A 17748-nucleotide genomic window follows, 5' to 3' on the forward strand; every position below is an offset into this window, starting at 1 on the left:
AGCCTGAGAAAACCTAAAAGCTATAAAACATAACTACCTACAATACATATAACTACCCCATGCAATAACTACATTTGGTTTATTTTCTTCATTATTATCCTTACACTACATTATTCGTACAACTTATAGTAATACTAGCGGACGTCTGCGACTTCGTTTGCGTGGTATTCACTTTTCACAAATCCCGCGAGAACCATGGATTTTTCCGGGATGAAAAGTAGCTTATGTGTTAATCCAGGCTATTTTCGATGTTCGTTTTAAACTTCAACCAAATCGGTTAAGTAGTTGGGGCGTTAAAGAGTAACAAACAGCCATACAAACTTTTGCGTTTTTATTATTAGTAGGAAGTAGGATACTTACTACTAATACAAAAGTCTGTCTGCTCAAGAATTGCTCAATCTAAAGGCACAGTGTTCATTTTACGTGTCATAATGTATGTATACCAATACTTACTGTGAGGTGGTCTTAATTAGGCAGCTACAGTCAAGTTACAGCGATTACTAAACTCTACATTCCTAAACCAGTAAATAAACCTAATTAAACAAGCCGGCCAAAAATGGCATTTTCTAACTATTCAGGTTTGTACTATTTAATTTCATCAGTGGTTTCACAAGATAACTTTTTGCGCGAAACTCTATTAGGTAGGTAGGACCTAATTGAGCTTCTAAATTTAGTCGAGCTTCGCCTAAAAATGTTTTATATTATTTTTTTTCCCAGTTCCAGAGGTTCAAGTTTGTTGCATCATTAATAACCCCTATTCGGGTCACTGCTGAGCTCGAGTCTCCTCTTAGAATGAGTGGGGTAGCCTAATAGTCCACCACACTGGCGCTATGCGGAGGCAGCATTCACACACGCAGAGAATTGGGAAAATTCTCTGGAATGCAGGTTTCCTCAAGATGTTTTTCCTTCACCGTTTAAGACACGTGATATTTAATTTCTTAAGATGCACATAACTGAAAAGTTGGAGGTGCATGCCCCAGACCAGATTCGAACCCACACCCTCAGGAAACAGAGGCAGAGGTCATATTCACTGAGCTATCACAGCTCTATCATTCGATCTATCACAACGGGAAAAAGTCTATTATTACGAAAAATGGACTCAAGACAATATACTTACCCTATACCCTAGATTCATTAATATAGAACCTGTATGAATAATTTATTTCTTAAATTAATAGTCAGTTTTGTTACGGTTAGGGTCCCTACTCCCTACTCTTTAGTTTTGTACTTCTTATGATTTAACCTATCTATGTTTTTATTTACGAAAGTGCTAAATGGTGCCTAATTTACAAGCACACATTTTACGATTTTTTTTTTTATAAATATACTTACACATCACTATCTAGCCCCAAAATAAGCATACAGAGTAGCTTGTGTTATGGGTGCTAAGATGGTCGATATTATAATATTAATATACAATTATATACTACATATAAATACTTATATAATGTATAAATACACAAAGACACTGGAAAACACTCATGCTCATCACACAAATATTTTCCAGTTGTGGGAATCGTACCCACGGCCGTGGATGCAGAAAGTAGGGTCACTACCCACTACGCCACGCGGCCGTCAACAATGATGATGTACAAATAACAATAAACATTACATTATTATGTACTACATTAGTAAAAACGGTCAGCGTAACCTTTGACCTCGCTCACTCTAGTACAGAGATTCCATTCCTATGACACATATGGTTGCCGGCATGTGATGTGGTCGTAATAATTCTGACACGCCTATTTTAAGGAATATATGTAGGTCATCTAACATCATCAGGCCTTCGTTCTGCTAATCCTCACTCAAGAACATCTCGCTTCATTCATCATCATTATTATTATAAGCCGATGGACGTCCACAGCTGGACACAGGCCTCATTCCAGCATCTTGGGACCGAACGTCCATCGGCTCTTCGAACTATGTAGTCTGTCCATTGCTTCTTCAGCTTCGCGACTCGCTGAGCTATGTCAGTGACTTTGGTTTGTCTGCGGATCTCCTCATTTCTAATTCGATCACGCAGAGATACACCTAACTTAGCTCGTTTCATTCCAGCTGAGTAAGTCTATGTCTTATTATAACACGTTTTTCTGATTAGGTAATTGCCCTAGTCTGCTTACACACAGCTTAGAATCTCAGAAGCATCGCCTTGTAGGGCAGAGATGAGACGCAGAAGAGATGGGTGGAACGACTCTTTAGGGGCGTCTCCTCTGAGACTCGGATATTGGCTCAGAGGGACGTTCGGGAAAGATGTTTCATGAAATATCAATGCTAGATAGAGAGGTTTATGTATTAGATCTGGGCAATTGCATAGAAGGTGCAGAGGTGTTTTACTTCTTGGCAGAGTGCACAGATCTCACAAGACTAAAAGTTAAACATTTGTATATTAAATCCACATTGTCAGAAAAGTGCCCGCACTTAGATGTGAGATTTATTTCTGGTTAGCCCATCACTTACATCTCTTGTGGATTGCGCTATCTATTTAAACGAATCTATACTAATATTATAAAGCTGAAGAGTGTGTTTGTTTGTTTGCTTGAACGCGCTAATCTCAGAAACTACTAGTCCGATTTAAAATTCTTTCAGTGTTAGATAGCCCATTTATCAAGGAAGGCTATAGGCTATAAATTATCCCTTTTTTCCTACAGGAACGGGAACCATGCGGATGAAACCGCGCGGTATCAGCTAGTGTATCTATATTACCCAACTAGCGTATACCGGCACAGTTAGACTGTTGTCAGTCAATTAAATTCGCAAGTATGTATGAATGTTGACCCGGTCACGCTCAGCGAGTGCAACGATCATCGATTACGCAGTTACGGTAACGCGCCGGGCACGTAACGGTCAATGCAATATTTTATTTATTGAAGTAAAACTTCATTACGCACGTTTGAGTAAAGGTAGTCTTCCGATCATGGCGACCGCGACCTGCGACCGCGCGACCCACTGCTTAGTATGAATTTATATGGTGCACTAAACAAAGCCCGAGACCGCGTCGCGCGACCACTTTTGTTTAGCACTCCATATAAATTCATACAGCAGTGGGCCGTGCGACCCTGTCACGGTCGCAGGTCGCGGTCGCCAAAATCGGAATGCTACCATAGGATATAAAAAGTGTAACCAGGCGAGGCAAACGGACGTTGAGAGGGAGTTATAGGTGACAGACGACAAAACGAGAGACAGACACAGGAAATTAGCCCGCATTCGCACGAGAGTTTTTTTAACGGACGTTAAAAATGACGACTGCACCTGCAGTCGACTGCAGTCAATGGTAGTCGACTGCAGTCGTCGGTAGCAGTTGCTGCTCGTGTAAATGAACCCTAGTGTCGAAACAATACAATTCGCCTGAGAGTTATCATACAAAGCATGGTAGGATAATATTCCACTTTTATATAAAACAGTTAAACGTGGACAACGTCTTTTTTTTTATTCTTTTACAAGTTAGCCCTTGACTACAATCTTACCTGTTGGTAAGTGATGATGCCGTCTAAGATGGAAGCGGGCTAACTTGTTAGGAGGAGGATGAAAATCCACACCCCTTTCGGTTTCTACACGGCATCGTACCGGAACGCTAAATCGCTTGGCGTTACGTCTTTGCTGGTAGGGTGGTAACTAGCCACGGCCGAAGCCTCCCACCAGCCAGACCTGGACAAATTAAGAAAATCTCAATCTGCCCAGCCGGGGATCGAACCCAGGACCTCCGTTTTGTAAATCCACCGCGCATACCATTACGCCACGGAGGCCGTCAAAAGTCGCGGGCGTTTGCTTGTTTATAAAAAAATATACATACAGCCGAACGTAGAACCTCCTCCTTTTTGGAAGTCGGTTAAAAATTGAGAACTTGTTACTAAGCGACGCGTCTTCGTGAGAACTTTTTTCTTGACCCAAAGTGTCTCGAGTAACCGGTCCCCACAGAATGAAAGTTTTTATTGCGGCAAAAACTCGCAGTTCACTTCCTTTACCTAATGCGTGGAAAAGAGGGTAATGTCGGCGGCGGCTTGTTGTTTTATTTACATCTTTTACTCGGCCATTTCATGATAAATTGACGGTGAATGACTACACAGTATGCAACAAGGAAGTTAACAGAAATGTCCCAAACATAGTATGCAAGAAGTTAACAGAAAATAGAAATGCCTCAAACATACGGGAAATCATCTTATACCTACCTTTATCATTCCTTAAATTGAATGATACTTGCTAGAACACGTTCCACTTCAAACCGTCTACCTCTTTAGTTAGAACGGAATGAATAAAAAATTCAGGAAAGAATACAGAATAAAGATGATCCAGAATGAGTCTTTACTAGCAGCGTGGTGAAGCTGGTGAAACCCATCAAAAATCAAAACAAGTGTCACGTGTTGCCTATACAAACTCTTTTCATAATTGTATTTCAAAATTTAACATTAACAACATTTACGTTAGTTAATATAATAATCAATAATTACCAATATGAATGTATGTATATTAATATTATAATATCAACTATCTTAGCACCTATAACACAAGCTACTCTGTATGCTTACTTTGGGGCTAGATAGTGATGTGTATTGTTTGAGTATATAAAGTACATATAGTTAAGTATATAAAGTATAAGTAAGTAAGTATAATAAAAAAAATAGTCCATCTTATTTCTTTAGTTTTTGTGATCAGTTTAAAATATTTAAACCATATTTAATAAATTTTTAGTAAGCGTAGCTTGGATCATTTTGGATCGTGTCGCGATGCAAGAACCAGCTAATGACTAAGGGCCCCGTATGCGTTCGAAACTTGTCGGGCATACTCCGACCTAATATCACGCGAGTTTTAGCCGTGTTTCATAATCAATTAATAAGCGTAGCTTGTGTTATGGGTACCTACTAAGATAGCAGATTTTATAATATAAATCTATATACTACATATAAATACTAATATAATACATAAACACACACCAGACACTGGAGGACACCCATGCTCATAACACAAATATTTTCCAGTTGTGGGAATCGAACCCACGGCCTTGGATACAGAAAGCCTCTCATAAAAACTTTCACCTTTCATAAAAAAAAAACTAAATTGAAATCGCTTCATCCGTTCGTGAGCTATGGTGCCACAGAGTGACAGACAGACATACAGACAGATAGACACGTCAAACTTATAACACATCTCAACATCTTGTACTTATTTAGACTAACTAAACTAGTTGTAGAAACCGATAGGGGTGTGGATTTTCATCCTCCTCCTAACAAGTTAGCCCGCTTCCATCTTAGATTGCATCATCACTTACCGTCAGGTGTGTTTGTAATCAAGGGCTAATTTGTAAAGAATAAAAAAAAAGACATGCATTTCTTAGATTTCTTAAGTTTAAGAAAAAAAATGCTTTGAAAAATCTATAAAAGGAGTTTATTACTGCTGCAGTTGGCAGTAACTACTTAAAAAGCCATTAAATTATGCAGAATTGTCGGTTATGTATTGTATTACCTAAATGATTTTTATTGGTTTACATAATCGAAACATAAGGTAATGAGCCATTTCAATAATTTATAAATGTGAAAGTTTTCTTTGCTCAGACTAACTATATAAGGACTTACCTCGCAAGACGGCACTTTTCTGTTAACTATATATATGATCAACGATCTAATGCGATTATAAAAACCGTCTCTATAGAATCTGTTAAAGAGCTCCGTAAAAATACCCTTTTGCATAGTTGAATGGTGTAAAAAACGTAAAAAAACTTCTAGTTTAGTAGTACAAATTTATAGATAAAGTGCATTTTAAGAAATTAAATATCACGTGTCTCAGACAGTGAATGAAGGAAAAACATCGTAATGAAACCGGCATACCGGGTTTTCTTAATTCTCTGCGTATGTGTAATTCTGCCCATCCGCATTGGGCCAGCGTGGTGGACTATTGGCCTAACCCCTCTCATTCTAAGAGGAGAATCATGCTCAGCAGTAAGCCGAATATAGGTTGATATTGATAATGTTAATTAATATGTACAATGCTTTAGCAATGGAAATTATATTCTGATACACGCAACTAATGGAACAAAAACGTATCACGAATAGAATCGAACAAAAAAATGTTTCCCGTTATCCGGAAAAACTAAGCTAATCGATTACGTACCATTTCGCAGTATAATCGATAACAACAGAGCTGACTCGATACATCGGCATCACTAATCGATTTTTTCCATAATTTAATGCTACGCGCAAATTCCATTAATTATATTATAATGAAATTTATTTATATATTTAAATAAATAAAATGCAATCGGAACTCTGGCGTAATAGTTCGCGCAGTTGTCTGAAATCGTGAGATTTTAGAATTTAAACTATCGTGAGTGTTAATCACATGATCATTTAATAAGGATGAATTAATCTTCACATATTTTTAACTTGTTTGTTTGTTTATCTAATAACTATTTTGTACATGTAAAGAAAGAAAATTTACGCGATACAAAGAATATACTAAAAAGGTAGGTAAATAAAATATAGTAATTATATAATGATTTATTTATTTTGCTATCATCCGCGAAAATTCGGCGAACCCATGCGACAACGTCACCCAGGTCCGACAAAATACTCTCTACGTACGTTTCACCCCGAAACCGGAGCATCCTCAGGAGATGTTGACTCTACAACGTGCAATTGCAAAGAAACACTTTGCAAAATAAATAAATCATTATATAATCATGATGAACTTCCGCAAAGTAACGCCTGCTTCTATCCAATATTTAAAATATAGTAACTAAAATAAAAATAAGACTTAAATTTATTTTTCAATCATAGTTTATTTTTTTTATTATTACTATTATTTACACTAACTATATTTACTGCCTAAACTAATTATAAAAATAAAATTATATATACCTAATACCTATATACAAATATGTAATTCTCTTTTTGAAAGTGAACCATTGAATCTTTGGTATTCAAGTCTTGACCGTACATTCACATTTTAAAGGACTTTCACAAAAAAGCAAGATTGATATCCTTTTTAGTAGGTTCAAAATGTTAATTATTTTTTGGAGATTATCATCAAAACTACAAATTGTATCAGATTTTACATTGCAGCCAATGATAATTTTATTCTATAGATCGGTTACGTCCGTACATAATTATCGCAAAAAATGATCCGAATAATACTACGGCTACAACACTGAGCGCACACATGCACAATTATGTCTTTATTCCACTCAGCGTTACCAACTCTCCAAAATATTTATCCCTAAAGTTTGTGTCAAAAACCCCTAAAATCGCCTTAATTATTGAGTTGTCCCCCTAAAAAATATAAATCCATAATAATTTAGAAATAATATGCTGTAATATGTTTCAAAAGTCTATATTTAATACAGACTAAATATTATGTTTTTATCTGAAGATTCAGATTTTTTGAAATCATACAATGTTGACAATGAATAACTTTAAAAATTTTTTTATACGATGATAATTGCCGCCAGTTGCATCAGAGTGGTTGTAGAATAATGTATTATATGTCGTTATAAGTCGCTAGGTCAAGAAAGAAATATTCAAATTATCATCAATTTAAAAATATTGAAGAGTCAAAAAATCCCTGAAAATACCCCTAAAAATTTCAGACCCCTAACAAAATCCCATTTCACTTATTTGCCCACTCTGGGGGGAAAACCCCCAAGTTGGGAACCCTGATTCCACTATATATTTATGAATATATTATAGTTTTTACACTTCCTGAACACAGAACTCAACTTTGTAGACAATATTTAGGTATTATTTGTTTAAATAACGTTCGCTGTTGTCATATACGTTGTGTTTATAAACTAAATTGTATCCCCTTATCCTTACGGGAACGGGAACTACACGGGTAAAACCGCGAGGTGTCGGCTAGTACAAAATAGAGAGGTATGTATAGCTTAATAAACCTCAGGTTATTCATGATAAACAAACTTGCAACTGCGTCATAGAGAGATTTAACCGTACATTACCAGACATTGTTGCAAAGTAAATAGCGATTTCAGATTTATTACCAAAATGTCATTGAGGGTATATTTACATTTCTATTTACAGGGCCCCTAAAACTTTGAGGTAGGACCAGTATTGCGTATTAACAAAGTTGCATTTACCTACTGCGAAATTACTAATCATCAGTCTTTTAAATGGTGCAGTGTCCTCTTTCACTAAAAAAGAGGAGGTTTGGAGTCAAGACCTTTTTATTCTCTTTGCTTTCTTTTAAAAGCGGGCCTTTCAGTACACGAAAACTAACTACCTATTTATTTCTTAAGTCACATGATTTCGTGTTTATTAATTTTATTTATTGGTATCTGATCAAAATTACTAACCATTGTGTTTGTCATTGGATCTCTGGAAATTCGATTAAAATTGATTTGATGTTAATTATATTAGGTGGCTAATAGAACAAATTTAGAGAATAGGCCAGCAAAAATGCAGCAATGCTTGATAGTAGATGGCGTTAGCACTTCCCCGGACTAACTCTATATGCATAAACTGATGCACTGAGTACCATATTCATTATGAACCTGTGTATTAGAGGAGGAATTTTCTGTTTTGTACAATTTTTATCTATAGAGCCTAGCCTAGCTAAAAACCTTGTGCACACCATTGATCACAAATAACTAAACTATAATATAATACCGCAAAAACTACTAGGTGGCTAGTTACCGACAAAGTCGTACCGTCAAGCGATTTAGTGTTTTGGTACGATGTCGTGTAGAAACTGAAAGGGGTGTGGATTTTCATCCTCCTCCTAACAAGTTAGGTAATTAAATTGCATCATCACTTACCATCATGTGAGTTCAAGTAATCATGTAAGTATTCAAGGACTAACTTGTAAAAAAAGTAGGTAAACAGAATTTGTTTTTTTTAAAGAAAGAAAGAAAGAAAGAAAGAAAAAACATTTATTTAAAAAATTGTGCCATACACCACAATGCCTAACTAAGCACTATTGTTGTGTCTGATGCTTCAACCACCTGATCAATTGAAAATCAAAACTAAAGTAGTTGAAGCATCAAAATCCACTTCGTCATGTTTGGCACAACCTTGAAAAAAGGTAACAGCTCAGCATTGTGCCGCATAAACCAAGCAAAGTACTTGGCCAAGCGGCGCTGATTTTCAGCTGCTACCTCGATCCAGGTGACACCACGGAAATACATAGCCACAGTGACAATATGTTATATTATTACCTTTTAATTAAAAACAAACAACCTTGAATTAATATGCTAAATAATAGGACTACGCTAAACAAATAAAAGTTTTAAAGTTTTTAGTTTTTTGTAACAATGACTGTAGCTTTTGTAAGTTTATACAACCCAAACAAATAGCATCGAGCAGTTTAAGTTGTCAGAGGCAATAACGTTTGGGACAAATGTATTTTTAAGCATTTTCTTGTGGAAGTCTCCTTGACAATGCGAGCGGAAGTCCATTGTCATTCACACGTTTGTACTGTTGACGTAACACTGGCGACTTTGATAATATGTAGATTGTTTTAACCTGGCGCCTACACATATTCACATTCTTCGCTTGTATAGTGTCTAGAAGTGACGTCACACTGGGAATTACCCTGGAATTCATAGTCGTGAAGTGAACAATCCCCCACAAACCAATATTCAGTATTCACCCAGGGGCTGACTATTGAATTATCCTTCATTGCATTTCATAAACAAACTACTGGAGAGCCCCTAGGTGACTGGAGTTTCAAGCAAATGTTGTCTATGATTTTACATTAGATCTTTGAAAATTCTGTGACACAACCACAGAGAGACGTATTTTGTTAATTCTTTGACATTTTACAAAATAATTGAGTTTCTAATATTTTCATTTACTTTTTGTTTTTATTTATCGTAGTAAAATTTAATATGTTCAAGTGTACAATAGATCAGTTTTATCAAAAAGTTTCTTTCTCACAAGAAGGAGTTGTTAGAAAAATATTGAAGTTATGTGGACGAACATGATCATATACAAAATTATCAGCCGATGGACGTCCACTGCAAAGATTACAATGTATTTGGTCCACTGCTGGACATAGCCGTCTTGCATGGACTTTCAAACACAACGGTCTCGAGGGGCCAGCGTCCAGCGGCTCCCTGCAACCCGCTTGATGCCCTCGGTCCACCTAGTGGGGGTTCGACCAACACTGCGATTTCATCGGCTCTTCGAACTATGTGGCCTGCCCATTGCCACTTCAGCTTCACGACTCGCTGTGCTACCTATGTCAGTGACTTTGGTTTGTCTGCGGATCTCCTCATTTGTGAAACGATCACGCAGAGAAATCCCAAGCATACTATTTACTATATAAGTAGTTTGATATTTCATGATTTTGTAATGTGGAATCCTACTTGAAATAAAAAAAAATATTGTAAGAGGAAATTTGTTTATTTTACTCAAAACCACCTATAATTACCTGAAATAATTACAAGTAGGTACTATTATGCTGTATTTTTTTACAATTTATAGTAAGTGCAGTAAATAAATATAAGTGTAGCTTATCCTTAGGAATAGTGGTAAAATTGCATTTCACAAAGCTTTAGATCACATAATATTATATATTTAGGAGGTAGGCTTGGCCCGGTAATGGGCTGATAATAATGAACCACACAGTACTTATTGCAATTCTAAAATCAAACCTATATCCTTTTAATACAAAGTTTAATTAATAACAACAATAAATACATAATTTATCATACATATAACTTATTGTTATTATTGTATATTTTTATAGGGCCAGACTTAAATGAAAAATGCAGAAGTAAACATTTAATAATTATCTTTATTAAAGATGTGAATCAATAAATTTCATTCAATTAAGATTTGTATACATTTTCTATTGTTATGGACTTCAGAGTGAGTGACCACCTTACAACATACTGCACTCACTCCTACTACCTCTATATTAAATGCTGCTGACTTTTCAAGGTATGTGGGTCTTCCAATTACTGTGATCTGAAAACTCGGATTTTCAAGGACCAAAGTATTCTCAGTATTCTTGGTAAAACAGTATTCTCAGAGCTCATCACAGCTATTCCCTGCCATGATAGCCGGTTTCTTTAAATCTGTGCATAGGGTCCTCCGGGGTTGTTTATATGTATACCTATGCGTGCCATCAATACAGCTTGACTTGTGGCATTTCTGTTATTTCATAGAATGCTTGATGGAATGCACATACAGTCTGAAAATAAACATTATGTTAGTTACATTTATGTAGGTTATAGGTATATTTCCTAAATCAAAACTAGATAGGTGTACCTAACATTTATATAGGTTAGATTACAAACAAACTAATTAAATTCTTCATCATGAGTATGTTAAGCATGAGTCTCCTCTCAGAATGAGAGGGATAAGGTCCACCACTCTGGCCCAATGTGAATTGGCAGACTTCACACATGTAGAGACAATGTTTTTCCTTCACCGTATGAGACATGTGATATACATTTAAATTCATAAAATGCACATAACTGAAATGATTTGGAGGTGCATGTTTCAGACAGCATTTGAACCTACACCCTCCGAATAGAAGGCAGAGGTCATATCAACTGGGCTATATGGATTTTGACCTACTCCTAATTTATCTATACTAATATTATAAACAGGAAAAATTTGTTTGTTTGTTTTGAATAGGATCTGTAACTACTGAACTGATTTGAAAGATTCTATCACTGTTGGGAACCTACACCATCATAATCAAAGGCAGGGGTCATACCCACTGGGCTAATTGGTTTTATATCTACTCCTAATTTATCTTTACTAATAATAGAAACAGGAAAGATTTGTTTGTTTGTATGTTTTGAATAGGCTCTGGAACTACTGAACCAATTTAAAAAATTCTTTCACTGTTGGGAAGCTACACTATTCCCGAGCTCTATAGGCTATATTTTATCCCCATATTCTTACGGAAATGGGAACCACACAGGGTGAAACCGCGCGGCGTCTTCATGAACAAAAAATTATTGATAATGAACAAAGGTACGTACCTGATAACATCCCGTTTCATAGAATCGAAGTGCTGCTAGAATGTATAATACTAGCGGTATTGGTATTCCTCTCTTGGTCTTCTGTGTTCATTCTTCATCAAACAAAGGCATATTATGCCTAATATGAGAATCTTTCGTACATTTCATATCGCCATAGTATTATACTGGGTTTACGCAATTGCGAATATATATCTTGGGCACTGATATAACTCGCTGTTTATAACTTCACTTATAACGATCCGAACGTCCACTTTCTAATAAATAAATCACGAATAACAACAAAAAAAATGCCAGGGGATGGTTTGGCTGACAAATATCGGTAATTCAGCAGTCAGCCGCCAGCTCCTGTCAAATGAGGGGTTTCTTTTGTCTATGAAACGCGTAGGGGTTGAATTCGACACATAGCGGCTGAATAATCCCCTTAGGGGCCCCCTACTACGACTATGAATTCCACCGTTACATCTTGCGTGTATCTATACATACACATGTTCATACGCACAATATAGTAGAAAATCCGAATTAAAAACGACCTTCACCCATGTGTTTATAGGATGAAAAGTTTTTGGAGTTTACAACTTAAGAAACGATTTTTCGCCGCACGCATGTGGCGCACGCCGCGGCCTGCTGCTCCTCGGTTGCGCACCTTTATTGACACGTACATAGTGTATGCTGCGGGGCAACATACACCCTATTCAGACAGTTTATCTGAAAGAATAAACTCCATTCGTGCGTCGGAGCTGACACACACTTTTTTATATCTCTAGAGTAGAACCAAGAACCAAATGAACAACGAATTCGAGTCCGGTCTCAAAAAAGATCGAATCATAAGAGGTCGAAGAGGATTAACCCTACGTGTATAAATGTAGGGAAGTTAACTGAAGCGTAGTTTCTTATCATCAGGTTAAACTTAAAGTTACAGTTAAGCGCATACTTATAATTGAATTCGGAACCCTAAAACTAAATACTGATGAAAATAGAATTTGGACAAATTGCATGTCAATTGACAATCAGATCAAGGTTTAAATAATAGGCAAAGTAGTAAAAATGGAGATAAACGAAACATTATAATTGATCACGCATAATAACAACAGGGCAGAGTAAAGATGTAAAGCTGAAGAAAGACAAATCGTATTTACAAAAGAGTCTCAATGTATTATAATTCACAAGCTTTCGACACGGCTCACTCTAAAATTTAAAAATACATTGTCCGTAAACTTAAAACGATATTGTTTAAATTTTTCCCAAAGCGCAAACGCATGTTACAAAATCATCGAAGAAATGTTGGCTGATACAAGCATGTTTGGAGGAAAACAGCTAGATAATGAAAAGTCGAGACTAGTCAGGTAGTAAATTACAAGACAAAGAAAATTTCAGTTTCGCAATAAAAAGCTAAGAAACTTGTTTGATTTTGTTATAAAGTTTCATATAAATCCATCACAATGGTGATACAGAATTAACTAATAAAAAGTGGACATTCCGAACCGACCGCGGTCGCTTCCAAGGCCGAGTCCACCCACTGGACACAATAATAAATATTTTGACTCATTTCCTAGCCGAATGTAGGTCTAGGCATAGGTAGATAATTCATAACTTCAACATCAAAGAAAGTAAAGACAGTTTTGGCGAAATACGAGCTACTGTCAGATTAGACAAAGTACTGTTGATTGCTGGCAGTAAATTTTCTCGAGTTTCCACGGATGATGTAAAGTTAGAAATTGGTGATATTTATCTTACGTAATCAGCATACGAAAATGCTTTATTGGCTCGCATTAGGTATGTAAGAGAAAATTATTTACGATTTGCTCGCTTTTTTTTTGACATGACTAAAGTGTTTCATTTGTGTTTGGTTTGAAAGCTGATGTGATCGACATGGTTCTTACAAATAGGTATCTAATATAATATTTACATGATGAAGATCCGATGTGGTGGCTCAGTTTTGTGATGTTTGGAAGTCCCTACAAAAGGCCTATGTCCTGCAGTGGACGTCCATCGGCTGATATGATGATGATGATTGTAATGTATGCTAGGTTAACATTTGTAGGTAGTCACATAAATTATGTCATCTTTCGGTGTGTGATTAAATGGTGAAGATCCGATAAACCAAACCGAAGATATAAGCTATGTTCTGTTAGTTATGATGAATGAACTGAATGATCGTCTACTGTTATTCTAAAATATCTAGATTTCAAAATGTTGAATTTTAACTCATAAACGAGATCTATCAAAATTATAGATTTTTTCCAAGTTATTAAGAAAATAATTATTTATTTATTTATTTATTTATACACATGAAATATGCCCAGAGAAACATTACAGTTTCCCAATTCGTTTCTCGAGCAAACAGAAATAATAGTTACAACAATAAATCTAAAATTACAAAATGAATATTAAACAATCAAAATAATTTAAAAATAATAAATTCAATTCAAATTAAAAATTAAGAATAAATTAACATTAACCAAGTCAAATAAATTAAAATAAACAAATCAAATAAATTAATAACAATAATCAAGAATTAGAATACACAAAAGTCAAAAAACAAAATTAAAAATATCCTAAACATAAAATCTATTCTAGTAACAATTTAATTTTATTTACAAGCTGATAAACAGGTGTGTGAAAAATGTCTAATTCTAAATTTCTACTAGTGAGATCATTGAGCAGGCGCAGCGCTTGAGCCAGCGGCGCATGCTGGCTCACTTTAGTTCTGCCACACGGCACCGCAAACAACTGGCGACGTCGGCAACTTACATACTTGTCGGGAACATGTAAATCTATTGACCCTAATATAACAGAGTTACTTTTTTCACCTCTCATTAAATTTATTATGTACTGTAGCAGTGCTACTTTACGTCTTATCTCAAGTTTATTGTACCCTGTCATACCCAGAAGAAAGACGCTTGGATAAATAGTAGGATAACCCACTGAGTACCCATATTGTTTCCTATAAAGCCAACGGACGAACTTTTTTTGAATCTTCTCTATCATATCTATGTATTTGTACTCAAACGGACTCCAAATGATGGCATTACATTCGAGTTTACTTCGCACATACGCATTATACAGCGTCTTTATTATAGCAATTGAGTTAAAATGCTGTGATTGTCGGAGTACAAACCCAAGAGTTTTATAGGCTTTACCACAAATATCCTGTATGTGACTGCGAAATGATAAGTCTTCAGACATACTTGTCCCTAGATCCCTAATTGCAGTCACACGCAAAATATTTGTGTCACCTAACTTGTAATTTCCAACAATCGGTGCTACCTTTCGACTAAACGTAATTACTGCGCATTTATCAATATTAAAATATAATTTATTTTGATTACACCATTGCAACACATTGTCTATGTCGTCCTGGAGAAATTGAACATCTGAAGCGCGTTCCACCTTAAGAAAGACTTTTAAATCATCTGCAAACAGTAGACACCTAGCGCGGGTTATAACATTCGGCAGATCGTTGATCAAAATTAAAAATTCCAACGGGCCTAGGTTACTTCCTTGACTCACACCAGAATGAGTGAAATATGGTTCCGAACAATGTCCCTCATACTGTACGTACTGTCTCCGATTTCTCAAGTAGCTGGAAAAGAACTTAAGTAATGACGGTGTAAATCCAACCGATGCAAACTTACTAAGAAGCACGTCATTATCAACTGCATCAAACGCTTTTTGGAAATCAAAGTAAGTTGCATCAACCTGCGAACTACCATCCACTGCTCCAGTCACATAAGTCCAGAAAGACAATAAATTAGTACAAGTTGAGCGACCTGCACGGAACCCATGTTGTGCATCAGCAAGTTGATACTCAAACTGCCTCCTAATTCGACTCTCCAATATCGATTCAAATAACTTTCCGAATACTGACAGTACTGCAACAGGTCTAAAGTTATTGACTTCGACACTGTTGGTTTTTTTGGGAACAGGCACTACTCTAGATGTTTTCCAAACGTCTGGATAGAAAGAATTTCCAAAACAGACATCGAAAATGTAATGCAATGGGAACAACAATACACTTCTACAATCCCTTACTAGATATGGCGGAATGGCATCCGGGCCAGCAGAAAATTTCGGCTTTAATTTATTTAACGCCAATCTTACATCACTAATACTAATAAAATCTATGTGTATACGTTCACTACCCCCACCACTTGCCTTTACTGCCTCTTCTACGCACAGGCGTGGAGGTGTCTGCGCATATACAGATTTAAAATATTTCGCAAACAGTTCTGCACACTATTATGTTCCTTAGCCACGTCATTAACTATTCTGGTTTGTATTAATGTAGTATTTTATTATGTCTTTTGTTTTAAACTATTATTATACACTTTTGGTAATAATTATAATGAAATCCTAATAAATATGACCAAAAATAATCTGAAAAACTGTTTTCTTTGCTTTTTTGCTTCCAAAAAAAGTTCTAGTATTTTGTTATTGTAGATCCATAACTAACTCGTATCTAATAATCTTTGTTGTTGAATCTACTTTGGGCTACGGAGCGTTAGATCTCAAACATTACTTCCTTGTTTTCATGTACATTTTGCAAGAAGGAAGTTTATTGAAAGTGCTACCTTATAATTAGGCCAAAAAGCGTCAACAAACTAAAAACTACTACGTAGTAAGGTACTGTTTGCAAACTTTACGATCGCTCTCAGACTTCCGTTGTTAATACCGTTTATTATCTTCATAAAATTAGGAATTAATTATTACGATTTTGGCAGTCGTGAGCAAAATTTATAAAGAGAATCATAATTCTAAAAATATTCTTTTCCCTTATCAAGAAAAGAGGTGGGATAACATTATGATAGGCTGTCATAGTGAGGCTCTGGGTTCTATCACTATTTTCAATTTCAACTACTTCCAACTTTGGGTTCTAAACACAGTCACAGGGGCTTAGACTGATTATACGGATAGAGTCTTGCCCACTACAGCTATTAAAAGGTTAATAATGACGCTGTACTACTATAGTAATACATATTTTATCATTATCCTTATTTTTGCAAGCTTAAACATTGTAGTAAATATAAGAACAAATTCCATTCTCATATTTTTCATGTTTTCTTAATTCGTATCTTTGTTTTTACGACAAAAACGAAAGTTTTATTCCCGTCATACTCATAAACAAATTACTTACTGTGGGTTTAGGATGTACTCGGCGGATTATTGAGTGTTGAGACGAGTGACTCATATAGTTTGACGCACTGAGGCGTCATGATCATCGTTTAACAAAGATATCGTGTTTTTCAGACTTTTCTTGTCTTTTGTGTTGACGCATCATGTTAGCTTCTTTAACTAACTCTCTTTTAATCTTGAATGCATTAATGGCATAATTTCATTTTCACCTTCATTACTGAAGTCATTGTTGTTACTTTTATTGCGTTGTTCATAATTTCCCTCAATCATGAAATCAGACCTCAAAACTAATTCTTGTAAGAGGGAGGTATTTGAGGGACTTCACCTGGTTCGAGTGATTAATTGATTTTCCGCGACGTATTTTGCTATCATCTTGTCTATAAATGTTTTTTTTAAATTATTGTTAAAGTGTATCATTTAATTGATATTCCTGTTGAAATCCACGGTAAAGGATAATTTGAAGGTACAATCAATTGGTTTTAGAATAGAAACAAGCAAAGTAGATTTTTGTAGTCTATCAACAAAATAGATTGTAATTATGTTTATTGCATTTTGTAACAAAACTAGAAACTTGCATAAAATTAGATTAGATAACAGTCGTAAAATGTTATGAGTTGTAATTCAGCCTATTAAAAAGCATCAAGCTTGATTTTTAAAACGTTTTTTTCGTTAGA

At 35.6% G+C, this 17748-nt stretch overlaps 1 protein-coding gene and 1 long non-coding RNA gene across 9 annotated transcripts in view; both read right to left on the reverse strand.

The window, feature by feature from the left end:
- The window catches only part of LOC112043483 (tropomodulin-1), a 104840-nt gene that overhangs the window by 33364 nt on the left and 53728 nt on the right, over positions 1–17748 (reverse strand). The window lies entirely within an intron of this gene.
- LOC128198588 (uncharacterized) lies at positions 10721–12394 on the reverse strand. Its single transcript, XR_008251331.1, has 2 exons — positions 11942–12394; positions 10721–11139 (listed from the first exon to the last, which is right to left on the reverse strand). It is a non-coding gene; the product is annotated as an uncharacterized LOC128198588 (long non-coding RNA).

This window comes from Bicyclus anynana, chromosome 12 (genome assembly GCF_947172395.1).
Source record: "Bicyclus anynana chromosome 12, ilBicAnyn1.1, whole genome shotgun sequence".
Classification (NCBI taxonomy): domain Eukaryota; kingdom Metazoa; phylum Arthropoda; class Insecta; order Lepidoptera; family Nymphalidae; genus Bicyclus; species Bicyclus anynana.